The sequence below is a fragment of the Lepidothrix coronata genome, unplaced genomic scaffold, assembly GCF_001604755.1.
Source record: "Lepidothrix coronata isolate B3197 unplaced genomic scaffold, Lepidothrix_coronata-1.0 Scaffold11, whole genome shotgun sequence".
NCBI lineage: Eukaryota > Metazoa > Chordata > Aves > Passeriformes > Pipridae > Lepidothrix > Lepidothrix coronata.
In genome coordinates this window covers 2,409,823-2,415,440 of record NW_016690191.1, presented here as the reverse complement: position 1 = coordinate 2,415,440, position 5,618 = coordinate 2,409,823, and the positions used below count along the sequence as shown (strand labels likewise).

The 5,618-nt window shown below is 42.6% G+C and overlaps 1 long non-coding RNA gene across 1 annotated transcript; it reads right to left on the bottom strand.

The window, feature by feature from the left end:
- Positions 1-1,635: 1,635 nt before the first annotated feature.
- LOC108492533 lies at positions 1,636-4,937 on the bottom strand. Its single transcript, XR_001873131.1, has 3 exons — positions 4,806-4,937; positions 3,569-3,774; positions 1,636-1,868 (listed from the first exon to the last, which is right to left on the bottom strand). It is a non-coding gene; the product is annotated as an uncharacterized LOC108492533 (long non-coding RNA).
- Positions 4,938-5,618: the final 681 nt, after the last annotated feature.

Below are 5,618 nucleotides of genomic sequence, written 5' to 3'. Positions count from 1 at the left end.
TAGTTTATTATATATGTAGGCGGACAAGTTGACAGAACTTAACTATCCAGATTTTTCCTCAGCCAGGGCTGGCCAAAAGGGTTAACACCTCTGGGGAAAAAAAATACAGCATATTATTAATGCCTAAAGTAGCCAGAGTGCATTTTCTTAAGATGTTTGCTCCCTAAGCAAACATGGAGAGATTGTCTCATTAACTGCCCAGTGGGAAGAACACCTTTTCCAGTCATCAATCACAACGCAGCACTTCAGGTTTTCATTAGAAATCTTCAAAATCACATTGTGTATAACACACAGGCCCGGATGTGTGTACCCACTGAAGGCATCCTGGCTGTAGCTGCTGTATGTTTAGGGAAAGCCACTCTGCTCTTGTCAAACTCCTTTGACAGCCCTGACACCTGAAGCACGGGGCGGTGCGGGCAGAAGCTTTCACATGGTGACCGGGAGCTCCATCTTGCAGATTTGCTTCCCCTCCCGTTCCTTTATGAAAATGGATTGTCAGAGCAGCTGGTGAGACAGAAGTGTCTGCCTGTATCTCAGTGTGGCTGGTACTGTGATCCACCACCAGTACATGCTGAACCAGGCTCCAAATGGGGAGGGGGAAGGGGGCAGTTTCATTTGCTGCCAAATCCCTTAAGCAGTTGCTTGTTTTGTCTCTCTGTCTGAGCAGATTTTTCTTTGCTTTTCTTCTTACTCCACCTGCAACATTTCCCCCCACTCTGTTTTCTCATAAAGGGGAGGGAGACAGGCAGACACTTATAGAGTGGTTTTATTTTTATTTATTTATTATTTTGGGTGCAGAAGATGCCTGCCAAGAGGAAGCCTGCAGCTACTGAGCTGCGCAGGAGGGCGGAGAGGTTGGCTGCTCTCGGAGGTTCTTGGCGCTCGGAGGCTGATTGGAAACACCATGCGTGACAGTGCACAAAAAAGACACTCGACAGATCACCCAAATTTCACAGTCCCACAGTCCCACCTCGGCACCTCCAGAAGAGCTCAGGGCATGTCCTGCCGAGGAGCTTCTTGCTCATTAGCCTGCTGTATTATTAGCAGATGTTTCCCAGCCTGTATACATATGTGCTGACCTGTATGTATGATCTGCCCCAAGAGAAGGTCAGGCAGTACTTGACCACAGCAGCCATTGAGCCTTTTCCCACTAATGGAGCATCCCTAAACAAGAAGTGCCAGGATTGCCTTCAACTCCCCAACCCAAAGATGTGCAAGGGAACAGCCTAAGACAAGTTCCCCCCATGCTCTGCAAGCTCAATATTAACAAGAGCCATGAGGATAATTATCCTTCATTTGCATTCACAAAACAGGACTGGGGCATCACTGTGTGAATCCAAACACAGCCATGTGAGCACGTGTGGCCAGGAGCAAGCACTCCATGACTTCTGCTGACAAGGTTTATGGCACAAACAGCCCCTTCCTCAGTGTGCTGTTAGGGGCTAATAGGCTGGCCCTATGTCAAATGGTAAAGTTAATAACTATGGTAATAAAAGACTAATGTAGGAGAGCAGTGAAAACACATGAAGGATTTTTCTCTCATTGACATGTAAACAAATTCATTGTTGTTAGTGTTTTCAGTGAAAAGAATGGCTTTCTATTGGGAAACAAACCCAGAAAGATTGAAAACTGCCAAAGCAGAGGAGTTTTCAGCCAGATCTATTATTTTTATATACTCACACACCTGTAGGCATGCACAGAACACAATACATTTTAAAAGAGAATTCCACATGGAGAAGTTATTATTAAATCATTTCCCAGTCAATCATCTTCGCTCCAAACTTAGAGATGCAGTTTATCTGATGTTCTGACTAGCAGATGAAAGCTTTGGGTCTTCCAGTGTTTCCAATGCATCATCCCTAGCACTCCTGAAAGAAATCAATAGTGGTAAAAAAAAAGACGTGAAAAATAGAGAATTTTCGTGGTATGGAGAGAATTAATAAATTCACTTTGTGAGATAAATGGGATGAAAAGGATAATACAGTGTTTCCAATCCATGAGGGTCTTGTACCAATTTAAATCATACAAGGTAGGATGCACTGGCACAAAGAGTGCTGATTTTAACACGTTAATGGACTTTTGTAGGGGTTTTGCTCTTTTGCTGAGATCTACAGCTGGAAGGTAGATCTGGTTGGTCTGGTCTGAGTTTGCAGAAGGGTACGTGTGGCCATGAAGGTACATTTAGCTTTGTACACTCTAAATGTGTGTTGTATGGATGACCATTTTAATTTGAGGGAAGATCTCATAAGGCAGTTGGGAGATAAACTGGCTTTATGTCTTGGATCTCCATGACTCGAGCATCTTTCTGGTTAAGTATCTTTTGTTGATTGTGTTGATGAGAAAATGTGACTATAAATCTACAGCACCAGATTCAACCTGTTTAAAATTAACTTTTGAAATGGGCTTTTACCTGAGCAACCAGGTATCTGTTTTCTTTTGATATCTCTACACTGGAGGGTAACTGCTCAATTACATATTAGCTGTCTCCACAGAACCCTGCCTAAGCTCCCAAGTATGTTTTCTGGTATCCATGGCCTGCATGAATTTTATACATCTCCTTCTCTGGGACTTTATAAGTCAGCCATAAAAGTTTGTGATGGGGTGGAGCATAGTGATGTCCACAATCTCAGTCTGGAAAAATGCTTTATATAAAGTGTCATTAAAATGGATTTGGCAATTTTTTATTTTTATTTTTTCAGCAGCAAACAAAAAAGAAAAGGGGGAAGGAAAAGAGGAAGCATTCAGCACTGGCTACATTTTTTTTTTACTTCTCTGATCAGTAAGGGAAAAGGGAAAGCTTTGATTTCTTTAAGTGTGCATAACTCTAGAAGTTGGGGGGGCTTAGCCCCTTTGGATAGAGCTGAACTGTTCGTGTATTCATATTATTAATGGCTTTTGGTAATGATTTTACTGCACAAATTGTTATGAGACTGTTACAATGCAAATGGGATACCAGTGAGATTTTCTATCTGAAGACCCCAACCACAGACCACAGATATAGCTGGAAATTCTCCTGTTTAATAGATTTTGGATCACTCTCTATGCTCATAACAATGCAGACTACTTATTACTTAGTGGCATTCATTTTGTACCAGGACTAGAGTAGATACTGATGTTGAAAAAGCCTTTTTTTCCCCCCTGTAACACTGTCTCCTCAAGAATTGCTGCCGAATGTCCTTGAAGACATAATAGCTTCATAAACCCAGGTATGATTTTTCACAGGTAGTTCACAGGGCTGTCAGTTCCTGTGCTTTTTAATTCATAGTTTGAGGAGTCTGCCTAAAAGCCCATGCACTGGGATGCATGTGATGACAGGAACCCCCCATAAAAGTCTCCAGACATTTCAGGCGAGGACAAAGGCTTGCAGGGATGACCTGGGGACATGCTGAAGGCTGGGGAAAAAAAGAGAAAGAAAAAGCAGCAGGCAAATAAAAAGAATATATTGCATATATTGTTGGGTTTTGCTGGAGAAAGGAGTACCTATGAGTAAGCCATACTCCAAACCATGGAGAATTCAGGGCAGCCAAATGCTTAGACTACATGCACTTTAGGCCAGGCTTAGAACAACCTTGCCATCCTGCAAAGGACATCTGGGAGTTTCCTCAGCATCACTTGCTCTCTGTGTGTAATAGTCCAGCACTGCAGTCACTGCACTGGGTGAAGGTATTAACACCGAATTTCCTCTTGAGGCACATCTGAGGCAGTGCTTGAAAGTCTCCAGAGCCTGACCCGCTGCAGAAACTTGGAGCAGTTCACCCATCCCAGAGTCAATCCCTGTAAAATCCCTGAGATTTAGCAACAGCTTTGAGAAAGGAGAAGAAGGAAGCAAATAGCTCTGCAGGTCACAAACTCTCTCAGCTCATTTTCAACCAGATACAATAAACTTGCTCACACAAATGAAAGGTCTAGTTTGTATATGCTCCCATCTGTGGTTATCCCTGCATGCTGCAGGTTTGCAGAGGTACAGGATGCGTTGGCAGCAAGTTTCACCACACAGGGCAGTCACTCCAGCGCTTGTGCCTGAAGAGAGCTTGAAAGAGTTAAAGGCAATAATGTGCTCAGGAATGGCTTGTTTGCAGCATGGGCTGATATTTTTTTTTTGTCAGCTTTGTGACCTGCAGGCACACACCTGGTCTCAGGGTCAAGTTACAACCAGGATCCCTGGCCCAGGGTCAGGACCTGGCTGATGATAAGAAAGGGAGGCCCTCCTTTGGCAAAAACCATCACTTAAAGAAACAAGAGAATATTAAGGAATATTAGATGTCACTCTGTCTTCCTTTAGGGTTCATTTCCCTTCCTTTAATTATCACAAAAGGTAAACACTAAATATTCCAGGGAGTCATGGTCAGGGGAAAATCCATGAACTGCACATTCATTATGGCCTTGTTGTGAATGCACTGGGAAAAAAAAACCAAAAGTTAGTGGGCTGCCCTTATTAAACTTCACTTAGCTACTGTTAATTATGGACCTAGATTGAGACTGAACAGCTCTAGATTGAACATTTCAGCTCTCCCCTACTGCAGCATCATTTAAAAACTGTAAGAAAATGTCAGTGAGAAGAGACCATCTGTTTTCTGAGTGGAAGCCCACAGAAGGAAGAAAGAAAAGAAAAAAGAAGAAACAATGCATGCATAAACCTTCAGCTAATGCTTATCTTTTGGGTAGCTGGTTTGTAGGGAGTTGGAGTGGATTTAGGGATGTTTATGCAAATCATAAATGATAGCTATGGACTATATATATTTTTAGCAATATTGTTTTACTTATTTCACAGACAGGTAAACGAAAGCACACAACAATTTAAATACCTAATTTGCAGTCATCAAATAACCAGATATTGAATCCTGATGCTCTTTCTCATGTTCTAACCACTAAACAAAACTGCCAGAGATGTCCCAGAGTGCTTAATAAATTGTGCCCAGGGGGTTATTTTCCTACGACTGAAATGCAGCTGGACTGAAAGGCTGCTGTCACTCTGCACAGACTTAGCTCTGTAAAATGGGGTGTTGCCAAAGGAACTCATAGGGGAAATTTTCGGTACAGTTGGCAAGGTGTGATTACAGGCTCTGGATTAGTGCCAGGATCTAATGCAGACCTAACACCCTCTTTCCTGGAAAAACTGTGGGCTCTTTAATAGCCCTTAGTTTTATGTTTCACCTGCACGTAAATGAGTGGCACCAATGGGAGATGGAGGCAGCTACAGTGCTGCGAGCACCATTAAATCTTCCTCAGAGCTGAAGCATTTCATAGTGATCAGTATTAGCCATTGACCTGATTTGTCAGCCTATCAAAAGGGAGTCACGTTCCTGGAATTACCCTTCTTCTCTCCTCATTCCCCGAAAATAGTTCATGGCAAGGGTTAGTCTGTAACACAGTGGTGCTCGAGTACCCTGGTGCAAATGGAGAAACTCCCACTGGGCATTGCACTTTGTCTTTATATTTAATTTGTGTGGGATTTTACTTTTTCACCTTTTTTGGTTTTTTTTGGTCATTGGGTCTGTCTTGGGTATCTGGGTTCAGAAAGTTCACCTTCTTAGAAGGCATGAGATGTGACACTATCTAGTTAAAACTGCCCACTTTGGAAAGACAATGTGACTTTAAATCTCTCTTGGCCCTTTGTA